The 26,837-nt window shown below is 44.3% G+C and overlaps 1 protein-coding gene across 14 annotated transcripts in view; it reads left to right on the top strand.

Annotated features, from left to right (window-relative positions):
- The window catches only part of LOC125628194 (leucine-rich repeat and fibronectin type III domain-containing protein 1-like protein), a 254,572-nt gene that overhangs the window by 50,099 nt on the left and 177,636 nt on the right, over window positions 1-26,837 (top strand). For 2 of the 14 annotated variants that reach the window (XM_048833068.2, XM_048833063.2), the window contains exon 2: window positions 26,034-26,088. The exons of the other annotated variants lie outside the window; for them this stretch is intronic. The gene's annotated coding sequence lies outside the window, so the exon portion shown is untranslated. The remainder of the gene's footprint in view (window positions 1-26,033; window positions 26,089-26,837) is intronic. 14 annotated transcript variants of the gene reach the window in all.

The following is a 26,837-nucleotide window of genomic DNA, read 5'->3' as shown; positions in this document are numbered from 1 at the left end:
TGCCCGAAGAGAATATTTCTCACTGTGCTATTGCCCTGGGTCAGTGGCTTGTATCTCAGAATGGTGTTGTGGGACAGGACACTGAGTGAGAATACTGTGTGTGGCATGTTTCCCTCCTCACAGTATCAGTGCCTCCTGCTCCAGACCTGACGGCAACTTCATAGAGGCTTGAGTTCTGGGCAGAACCACAGCATGTACCTTGCGCCTCTGGACTGAGAGATCAGAATCAGAGTTAGAATATTAACACAAGCAGAGCTAGACGTTTCCTTTGATGCAGCCGTGTAACCCTGAAATGATCAGTAACAGCACAATGCTTCCTCCCTTAGCTAGGAGGCGCTTTAAGGATTGGATCAGTTAACGAAATCCTGAGTAACTTCATTTACCTGAGTTAGCCCCATTTACTTCAATGAGATAAGCCTTGGTATTCTTATTTGTACTGTGATAGCACCTAGAGGCATTGGCTCCATTGTGGTCCACACTCCACAAAGAGCCATTCCTTACCCTGAAAAGCTTACAGTGTAAGTGTAAGACCCCATACAACAGGTGGATATGACAGTCAGATGGGGGCACACCAGGAAATGATACTGATCAGCTGTGCTTGCAGCAGCACATTGGCTGCCTAACCAGTGTCAATTTTTGTGTTTTAAGCATCAGGCAGAGAAAAATTTGGACAGTGAAGTAGCATTGTAGATAGTTACTCTTGTGAGTAAAGTTATATATGTGCTTAGGATCTTTGGGGCTTTTGTTTTTTTCTCCTAGTCTCCTCCAGCGCCATATGTGGAGAGATTAAAAAGAGAATCATAGAATCATAGAATATAAGGGTTGGAAGGGACCCCAGAAGGTCATCTAGTCCAACCCCCTGCTCGAAGCAGGACCAATTCCCAGTTAAATAATCCCAGCCAGGGCTTTGTCAAGCCTGACCTTAAAAACCTCTAAGGAAGGAGATTCTATCACCTCCCTAGGTAACGCATTCCAGTGTTTCACCACCCTCTTAGTGAAAAAGTTTTTCCTAATATCCAATCTAAACCTCCCCCACTGCAGCTTGAGACCATTACTCCTCGTTCTGTCATCTGCTACCATTGAGAACAGTCTAGAGCCATCCTCTTTGGAACCCCCTTTCAGGTAGTTGAAAGCAGCTATCAAATCCCCCCTCATTCTTCTCTTCTGCAGACTAAACAATCCCAGCTCCCTCAGCCTCTCCTCATAACTCATGTGTTCCAGACCCCTAATCATTTTTATTGCCCTTCGCTGGACTCTCTCCAATTTATCCACATCCTTCTTGAAGTGTGGGGCCCAAAACTGGACACAGTACTCCAGATGAGGCCTCACCAATGTCTAATAGAGGGGAACGATCACGTCCCTCGATCTGCTCGCTATGCCCCTACTTATACATCCCAAAATGCCATTGGCCTTCTTGGCAACAAGGGCACACTGCTGACTCATATCCAGCTTCTCGTCCACTGTCACCCCTAGGTCCTTTTCCGCAGAACTGCTGCCTAGCCATTCGGTCCCTAGTCTGTAGCTGTGCATTGGGTTCTTCCGTCCTAAGTGCAGGACCCTGCACTTATCCTTATTGAACCTCATCAGATTTCTTTTGGCCCAATCCTCCAATTTGTCTAGGTCTTTCTGTATCCTATCCCTGCCCTCCAGCGTATCTACCACTCCTCCCAGTTTAGTATCATCCGCAAATTTGCTGAGAGTGCAATCCACACCATCCTCCAGATCATTTATGAAGATATTGAACAAAACCGGCCCCAGGACCGACCCTTGGGGTACTCCACTTGAAACCGGCTGCCAACTAGATATGGAGCCATTGATCACTACCCGTTGAGCCCGACAATCTAGCCAGCTTTCTACCCACCTTGTAGTGCATTCATCCAGCCCATACTTCCTTAACTTGCTGACAAGAATACTGTGGGAGACCGTGTCAAAAGCTTTGCTAAAGTCAAGAAACAATACATCCACTGCTTTCTCTTCATCCACAGAACCAGTAATCTCATCATAAAAGGCGATTAGATTAGTCAGGCATGACCTTCCCTTGATGAATCCATGCTGGCTGTTTCTGATCACTTTCCTCTCATGCAAGTGCTTCAGGATTGATTCTTTGAGGACCTGCTCCATGATTTTTCCGGGGACTGAAGTGAGGCTGACTGGCCTGTAGTTCCCAGGATCCTCCTTCTTCCCTTTTTTAAAGATTGGCACTACATTAGCCTTTTTCCAGTCATCCGGGACTTCCCCGGTTCGCCACGAGATTTCAAAGATAATGGCCAATGGCTCTGCAATCACAGCCGCCAATTCCTTCAGCACTCTCGGATGCAACTCGTCCGGCCCCATGGACTTGTGCACGTCCAGCTTTTCTAAATAGTCCCTAACCACCTCTATCTCCACAGAGGGCTGTGAAAGACTGTTCATCTTAGAAATGAGATGATTAAGTGGGGATATGAACGAGGTCTAAACAATCAGAAATAGGGTGCAGAAAGTGAACAAGGAAGAGTTATTTACCCCTTCATATAACAGCAGCACCAGGGGGTCACCCAATGAAATTAACAGGCAGCAGGTTTAAAACAAACAAAGGAAGTATTTCTTCACAGTCAACCTGTGGAACTCATCGCCAACCAATGTTGTGAGGGTCAAAAGTATAACTGGGTTTAAAAAAGAATGAGAGAAGTTCATGGAAGATAGGTCTATCCATGGCTATTAACCAAGATGGTCAGGCACACAACCCCATGCTCTGCATGTCTCTAAACTGCTGACTGCCAAACCTGGGACTGGATGAAGGGATGGATTGCTCAATAAATTGTCCTGTTCTGTTCATTCCCTCTGTAGCTTCTGGTGCCAGCCACTGTCAAAAGACCAGATACTGGTCTGTCCCAGCATGGCCATTCTTCTTTTCTGTCCTAAGACTTTTTTTTTTTTAATGTACTTTCTATCCATCTCCCCCACCCTGCGTCTATATCTCGAGTGGTTGATTGGCTGGAATAGCATTTCAGGGTAAATGTAACCTATATTTTGAAATAACATTTGTTTTACACAAACTTAATAAAATGCCAAAGCTTCATCTGTCCACCCCCACTCACCTGCCATCTTTGCGGATGATACTAAACTGGGAGGAGTGGTAGATACGCTGGAGGGGAGGGATAGGATACAGAAGGACCTAGACAAATTGGAGGATTGGGCCAAAAGAAATCTGATGAGGTTCAATAAGGATAAGTGCAGGGTCCTGCACTTAGGACGGAAGAATCCAATGCACCGCTACAGACTAGGGGCCGAATGGCTAGGCAGCAGTTCTGCGGAAAAGGACCTAGGGGTGACAGTGGATGAGAAGCTGGATATGAGTCAGCAGTGTGCCCTTGTTGCCAAGAAGGCCAATGGCATTTTGGGATGTATAAGTAGGGGCATAGCGAGCAGATCGAGGGACGTGATCGTTCCCCTCTATTCGACATTGGTGAGGCCTCATCTGGAGTACTGTGTCCAGTTTTGGGCCCCTCACTGCAAGAAGGATGTGGATAAATTGGAGAGAGTCCAGCGAAGGGCAACAAAAATGATTAGGGGTCTAGAACACATGACTTATGAGGAGAGGCTGAGGGAGCTGGGATTGTTTAGTCTGCAGAAGAGAAGAATGAGGGGGGATTTGATAGCTGCTTTCAACTACCTGAAAGGGGGTTCCAAAGAGGATGGCTCTAGACTGTTCTCAATGGTAGCAGATGACAGAACGAGGAGTAATGGTCTCAAGTTGCAGTGGGGGAGGTTTAGATTGGATATTAGGAAAAACTTTTTCACTATGAGGGTGGTGAAACACTGGAATGCTTTACCTAGGGAGGTGGTAGAATCTCCTTCCTTAGAGGTTTTTAAGGTCAGGCTTGACAAAGCTCTGGCTGGGATGATTTAACTGGGAATTGGTCCTGCTTCGAGCAGGGGGTTGGACTAGATGACCTTCTGCGGTCCCTTCCAACCCTGATATTCTATGATTCTATGATTCTATCTCTTCAATATAGGACTCTGTCACATCTCTGGGGAGCTAGAGGTGACTTCCTGCAGGGATTTGAGCTCTCTGTAACACTTGCTGAGTCTGCCTTGAATTGGCAAGTACCATAATCCTTTAGTTTAAATGGTATTATTTGTAGAGAGAAATTTAAACAGCTGTCGGAGAAGCAAGTCACAGATGATGACATTGTGAAGCTGTGCGTGGTTATTCTCCGCAGTTTTTTGCTAAGGCAGAGAGGGAAACATGGCTGCAAAGAAGGACCCAGTCAGACTGAGTTTCGTGCCTGGAAAGATGGTTATTGCACAGAGAAGATACTGACACAATATAGAGAACGGTGTTTGGTTTAGAACTGAAGTTTGGTAGCACTTTTATATTTGAGATAAAATTTTCAAAAGTGTCAAAACTTAGGAGCCTTAAGTGACTTTTGAAAATGGGACTTCGGTGTTTTTGAAAATTTTACCCTTTATCTGAAGGAGACCTATTATGACCTTCTAAAACACTGTTGTGGTCACTGCAGCTAGTGTGAAGAGTACCTGGCTATTTCTGAAGGTATTTACATATTTGTTAAAGAGTTACAAAGTCATGTAATATTTCATTTTATTGTAATAGTTCAAGTGATTTAGAATAGTTGTAAATGTGTTTTGTTATGACAGGTACTTCGCTGTAGGGGTCTGAGCTCTCTGCTACACTTCCAGAGTGTGCTGTCCTTTGTATTTGCAGATATATTTTATTAGTGACCTGATTAGACAATATCCCAGGTCAGAGTGTGTAGGGCATCTATGGTTTATCATCTTGGCTTGTGAATTCTTCATACGCTCAGGAAAACAGACCTTTTCCTGAACAGTGTCCTAAATGCTGCCAGCGCACCCATAGTATAAGCAATAATGAGAATTAGCTTTGGGGCTTGCTCTAGTGAGGTAGCTTGGGTAGCTGGTAAAGGAGGATGGTCATGTATTTTAGTAGGGGTGTGTGTGTGTCCCCAGGCAGCTCTATAAGAGCCGTTTCCTGAGGCAGGATCTTCTCTTGGTCTTTGGCTTTAATGTTTCAGAGCTCGCTGAAAGTTAAATTGAAATGTCTTCTAACCAAGGTGAATCAGCTGCCCCCAATAAGGACAGAATTTATGTGGTACGACATCTGGTAGCAGATCAGTGCACAGGGAACAGGGTGGGTACTGGCCCTCTCTCCTAATAGCCACGTTTCACATTTACACAAGGTGGGGATCCTCCCTGACAGGGCTAGTATTTGGGGCCTCGTTCAGGGACAAGTGACTGGGGTTCTGAAGGCAGCTAAGAGCTGGAAGTGGTCAGTTTCCAGATTATATTTATTTGAAGACGACTTACCCTGGAGGCTGCATGTGCTAGATTTAGTATGTGTGTTACTGAACGCAGCGCACACCTCATCAGACAATAAAGGGTCAGAGCTTTGTGGCTGAGAAGCTAATTGGATAAAGGATTCTCACTCATGCCTGTTAAAAGGGGTTTCTGATAAAATGACATCTTTTAATGACAAAGAAAAGGGTATTAGCAGCCTCTACCTTGGGACACCATATTCTCTGCCTTGGAGAACGGGCAGGATTGAACATTAAGGCTTTCATTGTTACTTCTCCCAAGGTGATATAATCATTGACAGGAAAGCAGGAGATCTTGCCAAGGGGTTCTTAATGAGCCGTCTCCACTCTTATTCCATATGATTACAGCCTAGATGGTACTCTTGGTGTATAAAGCTGCACTTGAATTCCCAAATCAGCACCTGGCTGTGAGCTGAGAATGGTCATTTTGTACTAGGGGGGAATAATAGAACAAACCCCAGGCACTTTTTCAGTGTGTGACACAGAATGATTGCCTCTGGCCCAGGGCTGCTTATGGACTGAGCTGACTAGCTCATGTCATCTTCCTGGCTTCTCTTCCCATTTTCTGTCACTGATTCATCATGTAACCTTAAGCAAATTGCTTCCCCTTCATGTGCCTCAGTTTCTCGATTTTCAAAAGAAGTTAGTAGTATCCCATCACAGCTTAATTTACTAACGTGTGTTGGGATGGAAAAGTCTTTTGAAGAGTGAAATGTTATTGCTATTTCCTTTTCAGCTGGCTCGGCCGCAGTTCTTTTCTGCCTGCTCTTGGATAATCAGTGTCCTGCTGTAATGGGTACGTTAGATATGCCACAGATTGTAGAACAGACCTAGCCACTTAATAACCCCCTCATCTGCCTTCTTGCTGTAAGAAAAACCCAGTCTGAATCCTGAGAAGAACAAAGGAGATGAAGTGGCTTCTGCTTATCGCTTTTTAGCTCTTAATTCCCTGCACCACTATCCTCCGCTCTCTGGGTCACAACTACATTGAAATGCACGGACATTTCTGATCTGCCCCTTGCCGCATGTTCCTGACTGTAATAGGAACATGACATTTAATTTGTAGCCCTGTCAGAATTGATGCATTCCTAAATAACTCTCTCAGCCTTTCTGGAGACTCAGAAACAGGAGTGAACTGCATGTTTTTCTAATGTTTGCTGCACTGCTACCAACACGTCAAAAGCCGTAAGGACTGAGCACAAAGGAACCAGAACATTCCTTGCTTCGCAAAATTCTCACCAGAATGGGCCCAGGGCTCTGAAACACAAGAAATGTAGCAAGCGGGATGGGAAGAGAATAGGGCAGGAAAAGGTGGGAGAATGATGGGTTCTTCATATAGCAACAGAGGCACATGGTACTTCCTGGACAAATGAATCCCTGGCCCAGTGAGTCTACAGTCTGAAGCACTGATCCTGAATTAGGATAGACTAGCTCCCTGGGTCCATACAGTATTGCACTGAAGTCTGTTGGATGCTGCTTAGCGCAGGGGTCCTTGAGCTCCCATCCCCATCTAGGAGCTGAGCCTAAAGGATTATATATCTGATGCGCCCTTCAGTATAGAATCTCGGGCTGCTGCTAGACTATAAACTGATGGATGGGATTTTGGTTTCCCTGAACAGACGAGAGTGAAAATTTTAATTCAGTCCAATGAAAGATGCAGACAAATTGGAAGGCTATCAGGGAAGAGGATGTGACTAGGATGCTGGAGGGACTGACTGACTGACAAGACAAGATTAAGGGTCTGGTTTTCAGAAGAGATGAGCACAGACTCCACTTGGGATTGTGGGTTCTCAGAATTAGATGCTAATTGAGTAGCATGGCCATGAGTTGCCTATAATGCGCTTCAGGTATTTACTACCTGATCCTGCAGTTGGATCTGCGTGGATGGACCCTTTTGCCTGTGTGATCTGATGACAGGATTGGGACCTAATTGTATAAATACCTACCAGAAAGAGGAACTGTTTACGGTGGAAGGAATGAGTAGAGCTAGGAGGAATGGGGTGACAGAAAGAGAGGGAAAATTTAGGCTGAATATCAGGAAAACACTCCTGAGAATGAATCATAGAATCATAGAATATCAGGGTGGGAAGGGACCCCAGAAGGTCATCTAGTCCAACCCCCTGCTCGAAGCAGGACCAATTCCCAGTTAAATCAAGAGATCTTAGTCTTTGAAATATGAGACCTTCTACACAATCAGGCTGGGGAAAGTGCTGGAAAACTGTGGCATAGGGAGCTTCCTGTGCTGGCTGAGGGGGATGAAGGAGAGAGACCATTACAGGTCTTTCCTGCCTTTATATTCTATGCTTTTATTAAGGGTCCGTCCCTGGCTGGATGACAGAACCCTTCCCTTCCTAGTCTTAACACTTGCCTTAGTCAGCAGAGCAGGATCAGATGTGATTAGAAGTGCCCCCCACCCTTTTTTTGAACCAAGGTCACTCCCAATTTGAATACAACTAGGCTAAGATTTTCATAAACCGCTAACGATTCTGGGTGCTCCACATGAGCCATGTGAAGGGGCATGATTTTCAGAGGGCGAATGCTCAGAGCGCTCTGAAAATCAGGCACCTTTAACGTGTCAAGTTGGACACACAAATTCCTAATCACTTGAGAATCTTAGCAAGTCCATTTAGCAGATCTGGAAGAAGGAGTTGCAAATTTCCCCCTTCCCTCCCGTTGTGTCCTGGCAAGAAGAGTGGTAGCCAGGCATCAGTGAAAGAGGCAAAACCAGCCAGAAAACTGAATCTGGCATAGATAGAAGAGAGGCAAATCAGAGAAAACAAACACGATATTGAAAAGATGAGAATTACTCAGCAAAGAAAATAATCAGACAAGTGATTCCTCTTTGGTTTAAAGAACAGGAGGACTTGTGGCACCTTAGAGACTAACAAATTTATGTGAGCATAAGCTTTCGTGAGCTACAGCTCGCTTCATTGGATGTGACTGTATAGATCATTGTTGTAATCAAGGTCCTATGGTTGCACCAGGTCTTCTACAGAGCAGATCAAGTGGGGTGTCTATGGAAAGGTTGTAGTTTGCTGGTTATGATTATGCTGTCAGTATGTGTGTATCATTTTTGTATATGAAGTTATGAATATTGGCTATGTACTTGTATCTCAATGTGTTTGATTCTAAGTAGCTGCAGTGAAATGTTTGGTCAGCTTCTTGAGAAAGGACTATTCTCAGTAAGTGCCCAATCAAGAAACACTTAACTGACAATGGATTTTGGGAGATACCAATCCACATCTGAGCTTTCCTGGGAACATACAGACGAACATGTAAACAATGAAGAGCTCCCGCATGAAACTGCAGAAAAACCTGAGTGTCTCTAGATTAAGTTTAGAAGTGTGAGCAACAAGAGCGATGTAGTGGTAGGAGTCTGCTATAGACCACCGGACCAAGGGGATGAGGTGGATGAGGCTTTCTTCCGGCAACTCGCAGAAGCTACTAGATTGCACACCCTGGTTTTCATGGGCAACTTTAATCACCTGATATCTGCTGGGAGAGCACTACAGCGGTGCACAGACAATCCAGGAAGTTTTTGGAAAATGTAGGGGGCAATTTCCTGGTGCAAGTGCTGGAGGAGCCAACTAGGGGGAGAGCTTTTCTTGACCTGCTGCTCACAAACCGGGAAGAATTAGTAGGGAAAGCAAAAGTGGATGGGAACCTGGGAGGCAGTGACCATGAGATGGTCGAGTTCAGGATCCTGACACAGGGAAGAGAGGTAAGCAGCAGAATACGGACCCTGGACTTCAGGAAAGCAGACTTTGACTCCCTCAGGGAACTGATGGTAGGATCCCCTGGGGGAATAACATGAGGGGGAAAGGAGTCCAGGAGAGCTGGCTGTATTTCAAAGAATCCTTATTGAGGTTACAGGGACAAACAATCCCGATGTGTCGAAAGAATAGTAAATATGGCAGGCGACCAGCTTGGCTTAACAGTGAAATCCTTGCGGATCTTAAACATAAAAAAGAAGCTTACAAGAAGTGGAAGATTGGACAAATGACCAGGGAAGAGTATAAAAATGTTACTCGGGCATGTAGGAATGAAATCAGGAAGGCCAAATCGCACCTGGAGCTGCAGCTAGCAAGAGATGTTAAGACTAACAAGAAGGGTTTCTTCAGGTATGTTGGCAACAAGAAAAAATCCAAGGAAAGTGTGGGCCCCTTACTGAATGAGGGAGGCAACCTAGTGACAGAGGATGTGGAAAAAGCTAATGTACTCAATGCTTTTTTTGCCTCTGTCTTCACAAACAAGGTCAGCTCCCAGACTGCTGCACTGGGCAACACAGCATGGGGAGTAGGTGGCCAGCCCTCTGTGGAGAAAGAAGTAGTTAGGGACTATTTAGAAAAGCTGGACGTGCACAAGTCCATGGGGCCGGATGCGTTGCATCCGCGAGTGCTAGAGAAGTTGGCGGCTGTGATTGCAGAGCCATTGGCCATTATCTTTGAAAACTCATGGCGATCGGGGGAAGTCCCGGACGACTGGAAAAAGGCTAATGTAGTGCCAATCTTTAAAAAAGGGAAGAAGGAGGATCCTGGGAACTACAGGCCAGTCAGCCTCACCTCAGTCCCTGAAAAATCATGGAGCAGGTCCTCAAGGAATCAATCCTGAAGCACTTACACGAGAGGAAAGTGATCAGGAACAGTCAGCATGGATTCACCAAGGGAAGGTCATGCCTGACTAATCTAATCGCCTTCTATGATGAGAGTACTGGTTCTGTGGATGAAGAGAAAGCAGTGGATGTATTGTTTCTTGACTTTAGCAAAGCTTTTGACACGGTCTCCCACAGTATTCTTGTCAGCAAGTTAAAGAAGTATGGGCTGGATGAATGCACTATAAGGTGGGTAGAAAGTTGGCTAGATTGTCGGGCTCAAACGGGTAGTGATCAATGGCTCCATGTCTAGATGGCAGCCGGTATCAAGTGGAGTGCCCCAAGGGTCGGTCCTGGGGCCGGTTTTGTTCAATATCTTCATAAATGATCTGGAGGATGGTGTGGATTGCACTTTCCACAAATTTGCGGATGATACTAATCTAGGAGGAGTGGTAGATACCTTGGCAGGTAGGGATAGGATACAGAGGGCCCTAGACAAATTGGAGATTGGGCCAAAAGAAATCTGATGAGGTTCAACAAGGATAAGTGCAGGGTCCTGCACTTAGGACGGAAGAACCCAATGCACAGCTACAGACTAGGGACCGAATGGCTAGGCAGCAGTTCTGCGGAAAAGGACCTAGGGGTGACAGTGGACGAGAAGCTGGATATGAGTCAGCAGTGTGCCCTTGTTGCCAAGAAGGCCAATGGCATTTTGGGATGTATAAGTAGGGGCATAGCGAGCAGATCGAGGGATGTGATCGTTCCCCTCTATTCGACATTGGTGAGGCCTCATCTGGAGTACTGTGTCCAGTTTTGGGCCCCACACTTCAAGAAGGATGTGGATAAATTGGAGAGAGTCCAGCGAAGGGCAACAAAAATGATTAGGGGTCTGGAACACATGAGTTATGAGGAGAGGCTGAGGGAGCTGGGATTGTTTAGCCTGCAGAAGAGAAGAATGAGGGGGGATTTGATAGCTGCTTTCAACTACCTGAAAGGGGGTTCCAAAGAGGATGGCTCTAGACTGTTCTCAATGGTAGCAGATGACAGAACGAGGAGTAATGGTCTCAAGTTGCAGTGGGGGAGGTTTAGATTGGATATTAGGAAAAACTTTTTCACTAAGAGGGTGGTGAAACACTGGAATGCGTTACCTAGGGAGGTGGTAGAATCTCCTTCCTTAGAGGTTTTTAAGGTCAGGCTTGACAAAGCCCTGGCTGGGATGATTTAACCTGGAATTGGTCCTGCTTCGAGCAGGGGGTTGGACTAGATGACCTTCTGGGGTCCCTTCCAACCCTGATATTCTATGATTCTATGAAGGGCAAGAAAAATTATTAGGGGTCTGGAACACATGACTTATGAGGAGAGGCTGAGGGAACTGAGATTGTTTAGTCTGCAGAAGAGAAGAATGAGTGGGGATTTGATAGCTGCTTTCAACTACCTGAGAGGTGGTTCCAAAGAGGATGGTTCTAGACTATTCTCAGTGATAGCAGATGACAGGACAAGGAGTAATGGTCTCAAGTTGCAGTGGGGGAGGTTTAGGTTGGATATTAGGAAAAACTTTTTCCCTAGGACGGTGGTGAAACACTGGAATGCGTTACCTAGGGAGGTGGTGCAATCTCCTTCCTTAGAAGTTTTTAAGGTCAGGCTTGACAAAGCCCTGGCTGGGATGATTTAATTGGGGATTGGTCCTGCTTTGAGCAGGGGGTTGGACTAGATGACCTCCTGAGGTCCCTTCCAACCCTGATATTCTATGATTCTAATGGCGTCAGCCTGCAAAAGGCTGAATCATTCATGGACATGTGACTTCCTCAGGTGGCTACAAACTCCATCTTGTTCCTGTGATTTTGCACAGAAGAACAAAGAGGTTTCCGCCCACGAGAGAGAGAATATAAAAGGCCCTGGAAACCCCTCCATTTTGTCTTTGGGTGGCTCAAGAGATGGCCTCTCCACCCCAAAGAGATGCCTGAAAGCAACTGGGACAACGGACTATAACTAAGGGAGTCTGAGTGATTGCTGGACCTAGGCCATAAACCACACCATTGGTCTGAAAAGGATTGGGCCCAGAGTAGGAAGGAGTCTAGCCTGTGAAAGAAGGTTATGGGACATCTCTTGAGGGTGAGGTTTCATCTGTAATCAGTTTCTTAATGTATTAATGTATTAGTATTATTGCGTTTTTTGTTTGTTTGTTTGTTTTTTGCTTGGTAACTTACTTTGTTCTGTCTGCTATAACTTGGAACCACTTAAATCCTACTTTTTATACTTAATTAAGCCAGAGTAAGCAATTAATATCTGGGGGAGCAAACAGCTGTGCATATCTCTCTATCAGTGTCCTAGCGGGAGGATAATTTATGAGTTTACCATGTATAAGCTTTATACAGAATAAAAGTGATTTATTTGGGGTTTGGATCCCATTGGGAGCTGGATGTCTGGGTGCTAGGGACAGGAGCACTTGCGAAGCTGTTTTCAGTTAAGTCTGCATCTTTGGGGGCATGGATCAGACCCTGGGTCTGTGTTGCAGCAGATTAGCATATCTGGCTCAACAAGACAGGGTTGTGGAGTCCCAAGCTGGCAGGGAAAACAGGCTCAGAGGTAGTCCTCAGCACACCAGGTGACAGTCCCAAGCAGGTCTCTGTGGCCGAATCCATCACGTAGAGTTTGGATGTTCCTTCGAACTAGCTGAGCCTGCTGCCATGCAGCAAAGCCCTTGGGACTAGGCTTTCCAAGTGAAATTCATCCCAAGCTGATGTACCCCTAAATCCCATTTATGCCTTCAGGGCCTTGTGCTGGCTTTCTGCACAGAGGTGTCTGGCCTTCTGGCCGTGTAGGTGTATACATCATAGCAAGCCATTATCACAGTTTAGTGCTCTACTGGAAGGTGCTCTGAGGCACGATGTTGCAGCACAATTTGAAACACTGAATTAAACAGACTGTTGGGAACCTTGCTTAGGTTGCCAACAGACTGAATCAGTTTTAAAGACTGAAGTACCTTATTACCCTGAAGGGCTTTGTAGGTGTGAAACCAGTCTTCCAGTTGTCCGTGTTATACCTGTTTGGTGACTAAACGACAGAGACTCAAGACCCTGTGGCTGTCAGGGCAGTACCTTTTACCAGCACTAAATTCACTTTAAAGGAGAAAAATGAACCCTGCAAAACATCTCGGGCTGGGAGGAACTTTTCGGTTTATGGTTCTTTATTTTTCTTTCTGGACTTCTTTTATTATTGCTCCCTAGCCACAGGCCGCAGTGGTTCAAGGCTGCTTGGAGACAGAGTGTGTCCACCTGGCTGCAAATTCCATGGCTTTTCCTTGTTACTACAGAAGTTGAATTGACTGATTGGTTGTTTGATTTGGTCCTTTGAGTGAAATTTCTCCCAGTCACCAAAACAGACATTTTATCTTCCCTCCTCCTTACCACCATACACAAGCCAGTGTCATCATGTTGTTCAGTCAGTTTTTAGCACTAGGTGTTTGCAAAGTGCTTTTAACTAGGTCAAGGTGTTACCTTAGGATGGAATCCATTGGGAACTTTAGTGTGGCTTTAATTTCTTTGCCTTCAGCAAAACCATTAACCAATTAGATGGTAGGTTTCAGAGTAGCAGCCATGTTAGTCTGTATCCACAAAAAGAAAAGGAGGACTTGTGGCACCTCAGAGACTGACAAATGTTGCATCTGATGAAGTGAGCTGTAGCTCACGAAAGCTTATGCTCAAATAAATTTGTTAGTCTCTGAGGTGCCACAAGTCCTCATCATCTAATTGAAAAAAGAAAAGGACTTTCCACTGATTGTTCCTTTATAAGTTTTTAAGTGTCTGAGGTTAAGAGTTGAGCTGAGGATTTCATGCAGATCTTGGAGATGTCAGTTCCTCTTGCTTGTAGCCATAGGGAGTTTTTGTTTTGTGCCAGCTTAGAGCATATTCAGAAAGAAGAATTAAAAAGAATAAATTATGTTTAGGGGACATTCGGTGCAATCAGAACTACAGCAATAACCTAGATTTATTGGAGCAGTGCACCCAGTTATTAAACCTGAACATTCAGATCCCTATGTTCTCATCAGAGTTTCATTTTGCCTATTGTTCTATTTTTAGTCCATGTATTATCAGAAATGGTCCATCTGAATTATCTTTTGTTTCTTTCAGAATATGATAAAATCCCCTCTAGCTAAGCTTAGATGTTTCAAACAAGATTTTGTCCCTAAAGTGAGAAAATCGAGTAAAAAAAACCCAGTGGCATGTTCAGAGAGAGCCAAATTTGCATCCTAACGATTCAAACAAAACAAAGCATGAGATCAGTTTACCGAACTCTGCTTTTATCATTTCAGAATTTGGAATTGGGGATATTTTATTTCTCTATTTTTATGTGTGGTCCTTCAAGTTAATTACGTGCACCTTGCAATCTAATTAAAATATGTTGGCTGCCATAGTAATAAGAGTATTTTAGTAGCACCCACTATATGCAGTCCACACATAGGGGCCTGCCTGCCCCATAGCACTTACAGTTCTGTAGGGATTGTTTCCAGTCTGATAATTTCTTAGTCGTAAAAATCCTTGTAATTTGTTGCAGATATAATGCTGCACTTCTGTCTGTTACCAAGATGTTTTGTGTTTAGGAGATGGATCAGGTAAGTAGAAGGCCCTGTGTTTTATTTATATTGCAGTATAAAAAATGCCCCAATCAAGAGGTAGTCAAAGTAGATGCACAGAAAACTAAATACAGCACACGTTGACTGACCGTACAGATTAACGCCAAACCCAACATGAATGCAACTCTGTATGCTACCAAGGAAAAGTCCCCCCGTAAATAGATGAGCTTGGTACCATGGCCTAAGTACCATAGACCCAGGGGCGGCAGGTTTGTATAATTTTTGGTGGTGCCCAGAACCCGCCTCTGTCCAAGCTCCACCCCCACCTGCCCAAGGCTCTGGGGGGGAGTTTGGGTGGGGGAGGAGGTCTGGGGTGCAGGCCCTAGGCTGGGGCTGGCGATTGGGGTGCAGGGTGCAGGCTCTGGGAGGGAATTTGGGGATGGGAGGGGGTGTGGAGAGAGGGGGTGAGGGCTGTGGGGTGTGGCTGCAGATGAGGGGTTTGGGGTATGGGAGGGGCTCAGGGCGAGAATGGGGTGTAGGGCGTGAGGGCTCTGTCTGGGGTTGGGAGTGAGGGGTTTGGGGTGTGGGGGGGGGCTCATGGTGAGAGTAGGAATGTGGGGGGGTGAGGGCTCTGTCTGGGAATGGGGGGGTTGGGGTGTGGGAGGAGGCTCAGGGCTCGGGCAGAGGGTTAGGTGCAGGGGAATGAGGGCTCTGGCTGGGACTGGGGATAAGGTGTTTGGGGTGTTGGAGGGGCTCAGGGCTAGGGTTGAGGGTGCAGTGGGGGGGTGAAAGCTCTGGCTGGGGGTGTGGGCTCTGGGGTGGGGCAGGGCTGGGGATGAGTTTGGGGTTCAGGCAGGCTGCTCCGGGACAGGGCCAGAGAGGAGGACTCCCCACAGCCCTTTCCCTGCTGACAGCAGTGAGCTCTGGGGGATCAGCCCCCCTTTCCCACCCCCTGAGCAGCACACTCACCCCCACCACTGTCACTGCATGTGTTCCTAGGGCCCCTCTCAGGTCCAGGAATCTCCCTCGTCTCCCCCGTGGTGAGTGCCGGGGGGTGCTGTGTGCACCTCCTCCCTTCCTGCTGCCCCTCACTGTAGTCTCACTGGGAGTGAGGGATGGGGCTGCCTCCTTGCCCAGCATGGGGCAGGAGCAGTGACTGCGGGCGGGGGGGCCCCCTGTGCTGGTGGAGGGTCCTGCCGGAAAAGGGAAGGGTCTTAGGTGGAATGGCAAGTTCAGTCAGTCTGCCCTGGGAGTTGTGATGGGAGGCACTAGGACCTTGCAGCAGCAGTTGCTGCAGGGAGGCAGCATGGAGCTGCACGGAAGAGGCATCCAGGGATGCTCTGTTCCGGGGCCTGGGGAGGTGCGTGGGGGCAGCAAGCGGAGGCTGGGGGACGCATGGGGGACGCATGGGGGAGGCACAGCGGGGTGGCAGGTGGGTTGGGGGGAGACACCCAGCCCCAAATATTGGTGGAGCTGGGCCCCTGGGCTCTGAATATTGCTGGTGCCAAGGCACCACGTGGAGATATAACTTGTGGCGCCTGCATGGACCCCAGGGTGCTGGATTAGCTACTGAACCACACACACACGCAGGGGTCTGTGCAACATGGGAGCAAGTTGGAGTCAGGACAGCAGTCTCCAGTGCAACTGTCATCCGTTTGGTACAATCCAGGGAAGAAGGCAGGAACTGATGGTATGTTATACCTAGTGTGTAAATCACAACTGCCCCCCAGTGGATGGAATCAGACCTGCTTCAGCATGTGGTATTAAGGCTTGGTCTACAGTTAAAATTTAGGTTGACATAGCTAAATTGGTGAACGGTGTGAAAAACCACCCCCCTGACCAATGTAGTTATTCTGCCCTTATCCCCAGTGTAGACTCAGCTATGTCAACAGAAGAATGCTTTGATCAGTGTAGCTGCTGCTGTTTGGAGAGATGTTTAGCCTCTGTCTAAGGTAGATAGAGATAATATAGAAACTACATCTGAACATCCATACTCACACCATCCCTTGTAGAACAACCTGAAATGCTAGCCGTTATCTTCCTCATCCCCGAAAGTCCAGTCAGTTGCATCAGTATGTGGGAAGCCAGAAAGTTGAAAGTCAGGCCCCACATCCAGCAGAGTTTCTTATGCCCTGTTTGTTGCAAAGCCATAAGGCATGGGACACAGGATATTGAGGTTATCAAACCCCATCAGATGTTGGTCTGACTTACCTGAGCTTTTACAAGAAAGTGATATAAATAATACCTGGCACCATATTAATCCACTTCCATGAAAGGAACTGAACTACAGGGATGGGTCACTCAGTAATTGCCCTGTTGTGTTCATTCCCTCTGAAGCAGCTGGCATCAGCCACTGTTGGGAGACAGGATACTGGGCTAGATGGACCATTGATCTGATCCAGTATGGCCATTCTTATTTTCTTATGAACTGGGAAAATTTTTTCAGTCAGGCTCAGCTGTCTGAAGAGGTAAACCATTAGGCTCTTCACTTTTATGTGCTCATGACAATGCAGATGGATAATCAAACTGCTGATTCATTCCTACAGTCTTCATAGACTCCTAAGATAGTTGGTCAATTTTATGCACTGCAACACCCCAGAAAGCTACTGTGGTGTGTGGGGGGTGTAGCTGAGCATTTATCAAAGCTGACAGTTATTGGTACTCACATGATCTTCAGAGTGAACCAACAGGCTGTGGATGAGTCAGAGGGAATGAAATCTGATTTCTCACCTCTTTCCTAACCTGTGTTGGTAGCAGGTTCTACAGAACTAGGAAAGAAAACCATGTAAGAAATATGTGTAATGCAATCTGTGAGCACAAAAGAAAAATCCTCCAGGACTTCAGACCCTGTGCCTGCTCCTTCTGCAGCAAGGAAAACAGCACGAGCAATGTCCGTGTTGGATGGAAGAATAAAGTTAATGCAACCTAATACAGACAGTCAGACCAAAATGAAGTGTCAGTAACGAAAGCACTAAAGCAATTTAACTTCATAACAAGCGAATGGGACTGAAGAGGGCTCTTCCATTAGTTCTTTTTTTTTTTTTTTTTTTGACAGCAGCAGCTCATTTGGTGCCCATTGCATCAGTGTCATTCATGCTGTTTCAGATTCTGTTTGCTGCATTGCAATCAGTAGCTCATGCTGTTTTCCTCTTTTCGGTAATGAGGTGGGCACTACATGTCGTCACAGTAAAACAAACTTGAATTTTGCATACAAACAAAAGACGGTAGTACCAGCGATATCTGGAAATGGGTGAAACACCCCCTCCCCCCGATTGGTTATTACAGCAATCGTTAAAGAAAAAACAAATTCACTATTGCTGTAAAGTGTGCAAAGGAATTAAAGAAGGTGCTAGGGAGTATTCTCTCCCCACCATTCATGCAGTGTGTATACACACGTATACAGTAGTTCTCCAAGGAACAGAAAGTAATTGCATGAAATAATTTCTCTGTGTGGAGCAGGAACTGTCTTTTTATTACCTGTTCGTGCAGCGACCAGAACAATGGGATTGGAAGCTTTAGGTATTACTGCAATATAGCTAATATGTCATGATAATTTAATAATGTGAAACAAGTGTTTATATTATTAAGAGGCTATTGTCTGTCCATATTTTTCTGCTTCATAGCGCTCAAAACAAACACTTGTACATCTTCTCTAATAACATCTCACATTTATATAATACCTTTCAACTCACTGGTTCCCAGAGTGCTTTATTAGCTATATACAGCACCAGTAAATGCCTCTGGGGCAATGGGTGGCAACCAGTTAATACACAGTCCATACAATAGTGACAGGGGAGGGTAAATTCTGGACAAGACTTGGGCAAAACTCTGCTCTTGTTTAAAAAACAAAAACAAACGTGCCCCATGGGATCTTTTATGTCTATAACCCACAAACAGCGCTGTGGTTTTTAGATTCTCCTACAAAAGATTTGTCCTCATCTGACTGCTTGCAACATCATTTGTCGACTTTAAAAGAATGAAGGGTAAAGTCAACACTGTTGGGAGATTTGAACCTGTGACTCCAGGAAGCCTGATGTTTAGAGCACTGAGCCATGCCTTTTTGAGACTCCTAGTCTATTGTTATATGAGGTTATGGAGGGGTCTAGCAGGCAGCATATAGATTTTTGAGTACAATACATCCGATATAACCTTAAATCTATAAATAGTAGTAGAACACAAATGTTTTCATTCTACAGCTCACTTTGTAAGATATTTCTCATGTACTGCTTTCTTTCCCCAGACACCCATTGTACTCTCTGTGTGCTCTGGTGGACATGCAGTCTACAGGTGATCCATGGACCACAATTTGAGAGTTCTTGATTTGTAGTTACATTGATGGCGTCATCAGGGAAATGCTGGCTCTGACAAGGGTCTTTCCTCATAATGGACCATGAGTGTGAAATCAGGCAATGGAACTGGAGGAGAATGACATCAGATGCACCCAAGCCATCAATAATGCTGGGTTGAGTACTTCTAAGAAATTAAAACAGTCATAAGAAGAAACCTGTGTTCACCATTTGTATCCTGCAAGACATGGTGTTTTCCTCTGATCTCCAGACTTCACTTTGCCTGCCAGAGTTAGCAGGACCAATACAGCACTTTAGTTTTGGTTATGCCATATTTTGAGGTCTTAAGAAGTGGGTAGGTCTTCTGCACAGGGGTGAATTTCATGCACGCATGAAATCATACACCATTATATATGCTTGCAGATACTAAATGATCCATATGTATCTTGCATATTTGCATCCATCTGCCATGTTCAAGTAATATTTTTCCAATTTATAAACATCTGCTGCTATTCTGTATCCACTATTAACAGCTGTGAGGCAACTCTGTTCATTTAAAAAATCAACATTTGAAGCCAGACTTGCTGTAAACTGAGTTCCTGAGAGTAGAAGTTGATTCAGTCAGTTACCTGGGGGAAAGAATACTGAGGAGTCATCTACTTGGGTGCTTCTATCTGGATCGCTCAGCTGAGGATAACAGCTGAGAAGGCTTGGCTGAAAGAACGTGCTGGGATCACCTGTACAGTTTTCCGAGTAGAAACCAGATCTTTGAGGAATATAAGCTAAAGAACTGATAAAGAGCTGTTCTTAGTTTGCATCCATTTTTCAGCTGTGTGTTTTTTATAAATTTGCAGCTCTTTGCTCCTCAAGTCAAGTATCTTTCTGCTGGCCTCACCATAATTTAGAGCAGCTTCAAAATGTCTGAAGTACACTGGCGTACAATTAATATAATCTGACCTTCTATATAACACCGGTCATAGAACTTCCCCAAAATAATTCCTAGAGCAGATCTTTTAGAAAAACATCCAATCTTGATTTAAAAATGGAGAATCTACCACAACCCTTGGTAAATTGTTCCAGTGATTTATTATCCTCATGGTCAAAAATAAAAGGAGGACTTGTGGCACCTTAGAGACTAACAAATTTATTTGAGCATAAGCTTTCGTGAGCTACAGCTCACTTCATCAGATGCATTCAGTGGAAAATACAGTGGGGAGATTTATATACACAGAGAACATGAAACAATGGGTGTTACCCTACACACTGTAACGAGAGTGATCAGGTAAGATGAGCTATTACCAGCAGAAGAGCCCGGGGGAGGGAGGGGAAACCTTTTGTAGTGATAATCAAGGTGGGCCATTTCCAGCAGTTGACAAGAACATCTGAGGAACAGCAGGGGGGCGGGGGGAATAAACATGGGGAAATAATTTTGTGTAATGACCCATCCACTCCCAGTCTTTATTCAAGCCTAAGTTAATTGTATCCAGTTTGCAAATTAATTCCAATTCAGCAGTCTCTTGTTGGAGTCTGTTTTTGAAGTCTTTTTGTGGTAATATTGCGACTTTTAGGTCTGTAATCGAGTGACCAAAGAGATTGAAGTGTTCTCCGACTGATTTTTGAATGTTATAATTCTTGATGTCTGATTTGTGTCCATTTATTCTTTTACGTAGAGATGTCCAGTTTGGCCAATGTACATGGCAGAGGGGCATTGCTGGCACATGAGGGCATATATCACATTGGTAGATGTGCAGGTGAACGAGCCCCTGATAGTGTGGCTGATGTGATTAGGCCCTGTGATGGTGTCCCCTGAATAGATATGTGGACGCAGTTGGCAACGGGCTTTGTTGCAAGGATAGGTTCAGAACGCCACTAACCATCACCTTCAGCTCCCAACTAAAACCTCTCCAATGCACCATCAAGGATCTACAATCTATCCTGAAGGACGACCCATCACTCTCACAGATCTTGGGAGACAGGCCAGTCCTTGCTTACAGACAGCCCCCCAATTTGAAGCAAATACTCACCAGCAACCACACACCACACAACAGAACCACTAACCCAAGAACCTCTCCTTGCAACAAAGCCCGTTGCCAACTGTATCCACATATCTATCTGGACAGTCTCTACGTAAAAGAATAAATAAACAACCATCTCTTTGTTATGCTAAATAGATTGAGCTCCTGGAGTGTATCACTATAAGCATGTTTTCCAATGCTTTAATCATTCTCATGACTCTTCTCTGAACCATCTCCAATTTATAAGACCATAAGAATGGCCATACTGGGTCAGACTAATGATCCTTCTAGCTTAATATCTTGTTTTCCAACAGTGGCCAGTGCTAGATGCTTCAGAGGGAATGAACAGAACAAGGCAATTAGCGTCTGATCCATTCCCTGTTGTACATTCCCAGCTTCTGGCAGTCAGTGGTTTAGGGACATCAGAGCACGAGATTGCATTCGCTGACCATCTTTACTAATAGCCATAGATGGACCTATCCTCCATGAATATAGCTAATTCTTTTTTGAATCGCATTATTCTTTTGGCCTTCACAACATCCCCTGGCAATGAGTTCCACAGGTTTACTGTGTGTTGTGTGAAGAAATACTTCCTTATGTTTGTTTTATATCTGCTGCATATTAATTTCATTTGTTGATCTTTGGTTCTTGAGTTATGTTCTTGCGTTATGTTCACTTATGTTGTTCACTTTCTCCACACAATTCATGATTCTCCACACTCTATCATGTCCCCTTTTCAAGTCATCTTTTCTAAGCTGAGCAGTTCTAGTCTTTTTACTCCCTCTTTGTATGGAAACTCACATAGGTGCTGGAACTAAGGATGCTGCCTCACCCTCTGGCTTGAAGTGGTTTCCATTACATACAGGTTTACAGATTTGTTCAGCACCCCCACTGTACACGTTGTTCCAGCATCCCTAGAAGCCCCTATTCCTAATCATTTTTGTTGCCTTTCTCTGTATCTTTTCTTATTCTAATACATCTTTTTTGAGATGGGGTGACCAGAACTTCATGCAGTATTCCAGGTGTGGGAATACCATTTATTTATTTAGTGGCATTATATATTTTATGACAGGTTTCGGAGTAACAGCCATGTTAGTCTGTATTTGTAAAAAGAAAAGGAGTACTTGTGGCACCTTAGAGACTAACCAATTTATTTGAGCATAAGCTTTCATGAGCTACAGTTCACTTCGTCGGATGTCAACAATGAAGTGAGCTGTAGCTCACGAAAGCTTATGCTCAGATAAATTGGTTAGTCTCTAAGGTGCCACAAGTACTCCTTTTCTTTTTATTATATTTTATCTCTTTCCTAATGAGTAGATGTTTTCAGAGAACTATCAACAATGACTCCAATGACTTTCCTGAGTGGTCACAGTTAACATAGACCCCATAATTTAGTATGTATAATTGGGACTATGTGCATTGCTTTGCACTTATCAATATTGAATTTCATCTGCCATTTTGTGGCTCAGTCTTACTCAGTTTAGTAACTCTTCGTGGTCAGCTTTGGACTTAACTCTTTTGAGTAATTTTATATCATCTGCTAATTTTGCCACCTCACTGTTCACCTCCTTTTCCAGATCATTTATGAATATGTTGAACAGAACAGGTCCCAGTACAGAACTTGGGGGAACACAGTATTTACCTCTCTCCATTCTGAAAACTGACCATTTATTCTTACTCTTTGTTTCCTGTCTTTTAACCAGTTACTGATCTATGAGAGGACCTTCCCTCTTATCCCATGGCTGCTTACTTTGCTTAAGAGCCTTTGGTGAGGGACCTTGTCAAAGGCTTTCTGAAAGTCCAGGTACACTATATCTATTGGATCACCCTTGTCTACATGATTGTTGACTCCGAGAAAGAATTCTAATAGCTTGGTGAGACATGATTTCCCTTTACAAAAGCCGTGTTGACTCTTCCCCAGCATATTGTGCTCCTCTGAGTGTCTGATAATTCTTTACTATAGTTTCAACCAATTTGCATAATACTGAAGTTAGGCTTACCAACCTCTAGTTGCCAGGATCGCCTCTAGAGCCTTTTTTAAAAATTGGCGTTACAGTAGCTATCCGCCAGTCATCTGGTACAGAGGCTGTTTTAAGCGATAGGTTACAAAGCATCATCATCATTGGCGGTCCCTCGATTCAGGGATGATCTCTACCGTGGATTTACATATGGATCCTGAGATGACTCGGACGTCTGGTCTTGGAATCACAGATCCGCCTGCAGTAGGTACTTTCTGGTGGGCCAGCTGCCTGCTGGGAGAAAGTTTTTTCTTTTTCCTTCCTTCTCTCTTTTCAGCATCAAGGTTACATACCATAGTTAGTAGTTCTGCAGTTTCATATTTGAGTTCCTTCAGAACTCTTGGGTGAATAAAATCTGGTCTTGCTGATTTATCAACATCCTTCTTGAATTATGGGCATCAGAACTGGACACAGTATTCCAGCAGTGGTCACACCAGTGCCGAATACAGAGGTAAAATAACCTCTCTACTCCTACTCAAAATCCCCTTTTATTCATCCCAGATTTGCATTAGCTCTTTTGGCCACAGTGTCACATTGGGAGCTCATGTTCAACTGATTATCCATCACAACCCCCAAATATTTTTCAGAGTCACTAATTCCCAGGATAGAGTCTCCCATCCTGCAATCTTGGCCTTTGTATGCTTTCTTTGTTCCTAGCTGTATAGATTTACATTTAGCTGAATTAAAACACATGTTGTTTGCTTGGGTCCAGGCAATCCAGATCACTCTGATTCAGTGACCTTGTCCTGTTCATTATTTATCAATCCCCAATTTTTGTGTCATCTGCAAACTTTCAGTGATGATTTTATGTTTTCTTCCAGGTCATTGATAAAACTCTTAAATAGCATAGGGCCAATAACTGATCCCTACAGGACCTCACTGGAAACATGCCCATGACAGTTTCCCATTTACAACTACATTTTCAGACCTATCAATTAGCCAGTTATGTCATTCCCTTACTGTGGCTGGGGAACTGCTTATTCTGGCTATGTCCTCACCTTCCCATGCCTCATACCCTGGTGGACTGGGAAGACCTGGGTGTACAGCTGGCCTATATAGCTTTACAGCAGCCAGAGATCTCTACCAGCACGCGCCTTCGTGCCAGGGGGAACATTCAGCTCTCCTTGTAGGTCTCTCATTGCACTGTTGAAATGGAACAAAGGGGACTTAGTTTGGATCACAGTCTGGCTAATAATCATGTTGTGTATTATTATTTGAACACCCCAAAATGTTAAACACTTTACAGCACAAAAATAGTACTCACTCCTTCCCCACATTGCTGACAGACAAGTAAAATAACAATTACATTTTAAGTAGCATTTCTGAGCCTTTCCTAGTGGTTCCTCTTGGTTAGAACTGTCAAATCATTTGTGACCTAGCCTGTATTGGAAGAAGCCCCATTGCAAACTATTTTCCATTCAGCTTCGTTAATTAACAATCAAATGAAGTTGTTTTAAATATTTAAATAAAATATGTAATGTTTAAAGAGTCTGCAGTGAAGTTCTGCTTGAAAATATCAACTCTGAAAATAGCTTTTATTTAAACACAGTTCCCTAGTGATACCTGTCATGCAGACTGCCACTCCTCGTAGGAACCTGCAATGCATGGAGGGAGTGTTTCTGCAGAAAATTTAAAGGTGTTTTGGGTTTAAAAAAAAAAAAGTTTAGGTTTTCAACAAAAACTCAAAACTTTCCCCCGAAAGCCGTCACTTTTCACAAACAGTTTTGCTTCTCTGAAACCCCAATTTTCTGTCAAAAACTGTTTCAAGAGAAAATTTTTGACCAGGTCTAATCCAGATACTCGTGCTTCCAGTAGATGCCACTAAGCAGGGTTCTGCAGACTGCATTTCTGAGCTAAAATTGCAAGTGAGAGCAGAGCACTGGGCTGTATCCACTTCTGCAGCCTTGAAGAGGGAGGGCTAGTTTTGTCCTTGATGCAACTCCATTGACATCTTTGGGAATTGTGATGCCAGAGCACTAATTGTGTAAGTCACATGATAGCATAATAGAATCTTGATTTTTTTTTTTTTTTACAAGCAACTATCTTCTGAATGACTAATTTTATGAACCATTTTTCCCAGAGGGGGGGAAAAAATCAAAACAAAAGTGATACCAATGAAGAACAAGTTGACATCCCTTCACATTTCAGTGCCTACAATGAATTGTAAGTCACTTTTTGCAGTGGTTTGAAGGACAAGTAGAAAGTGAGGCATGCACCATGCTTGAATTTACACACCATACCTACTGTAATTTTGATACATTCAACTTTGTGAGCTCCTCAGTCCCTGGTTAGTTTGTATAATAGGGTTCTACTGTACATCCCACAGAGGATTCTTGGGGCAGGCAGGGGAGTGCTGCCTAACTTGTTTTGAGCCCTATATCAGGTTCATTTTCTGCCTTTTCAGTTGCCCACTTTCAGCTGTTTCCAGCCTTTGCTGAGTACATTGAGCAATGGCCTCGGGCATTTTTGTGGAGGGGAATCCTCAAAGAAGGCCTCCCACTTCTTGGAAAATATTTCAAGTTTCGAATGCATGAATAGATATAACTTCACTTTTTAAAGTCCAGTTCTCCCTACCTTCTGTATTGTAGCTCCTGTTGGACTTACAGCTCCTCATTATCTCTCCATTTATCACCCCTTAGGAAACTGTTGTGGGCAGCTAGAAACTTGTCAGTGGGCGGCTAGAAATCCTGTTTGGAAAGCATGGATTTAGTGTGACTTAGAAAACACTACATTTTTCATATAAAGTATGCAAAAACTAGTTCTGTGGGGGTGCAAACCCTGAATGAGCAAGGCTCAAAACATGAAGTGCCTTGGATAATTTCTTGATGCATTGCTTAGGAGTCAATCTGACTGCACAGCCAAGCAGCTTTGCATGTCATTACCTTTAGTTTTGCATCTTGCAGGTCACTCTACTCTAATCAAGTGTTCTGTATTATTTAGTGTAAACCTGAGAATTCTCTACACTTCTACTGATATGAGGAGAAAGTCACCATTGAAGGCACTGGTTGCTGCTCACAAATTGTTGCCGCTGCGTTATTTCTGCACCTTTAAGTCCGTTCTGATTATCTTGCAGCATGGAAATGTGTGGTGGTAACACTATAAAGGACTTTACATTATAGTCACAAGCTACCTTCACATCAGTCTTTTTGTTCCTAAACCAATAGTTTATCACATCCACATTCTCACTGCATGTCTTTTATAACTTCCCATTGTCTAGGGATTATGAACTTCAAGGAAATAAAAGAAGGAAAAGAGCAAGGAAGAAAAACACAGTGAGTTGGCTCTATCAAAACTATGTGTAGTAGCCCTTAAGTCAAATCTTTCTTCTAAAGACTGCTTTATAATTTTCTCTCTTTCCTGCTGAGTTCCCTTTATGTGACTGCTAAAGTGCAGGAGCATGCAATGTAACGTCACAGGGTAAAGTTCTAGCAGCTAAAGTGGGGGCAATTTAGTTGCGCATGTAAATGTTGCCATTGTACTCCAGAGTGCTCCTTAAAATGAGCCAAAACTGGAGTAGGGAGTTGAACCTGAATCTTGTGAATCCCAGTTCTGCAACTTAATCAAACAAATGTAACAAGAATCTGCATTTTTACATGTGTAGATTATAATCTGCATTTTAGCATGGCTGGGTCTGTCGATTGCATTTAATGCATTTGCAGGACTTTTCAGGGCGCTGTTGAGGTTTCTGCTTTGAATATATTTTTTAAAAACACTCACAAGTTTCCTAGTGGATTCTCCTAAACAAGGAAAGGGCTTTGTGCTGTCAATTTGAGCTTGTAACAGGTCATATCGGTTATTCACAGTTTGTAGTTTTTCACTTAATGTTACATCATGGCGCAAAGGCATCCATTTTTAAACACAAGAGCCTTAGCAGCCGCTGATGCTGTTGCAAGGAAAACTCCATTAGTGCTTCAAGAACTGCAGCATATTCAGCCAAGCAGATTACACAGCATGGCTCTGGGCTGCCCTTCTTTCCCATGACACACGTAGCATGTTCTGTGCCACTTTACTGTGACTGCCA

Source organism: Caretta caretta, chromosome 23 (genome assembly GCF_965140235.1).
Source record: "Caretta caretta isolate rCarCar2 chromosome 23, rCarCar1.hap1, whole genome shotgun sequence".
Classification (NCBI taxonomy): Eukaryota; Metazoa; Chordata; order Testudines; family Cheloniidae; genus Caretta; species Caretta caretta.
This window is presented reverse-complemented; position numbering and strand designations above follow the sequence as displayed.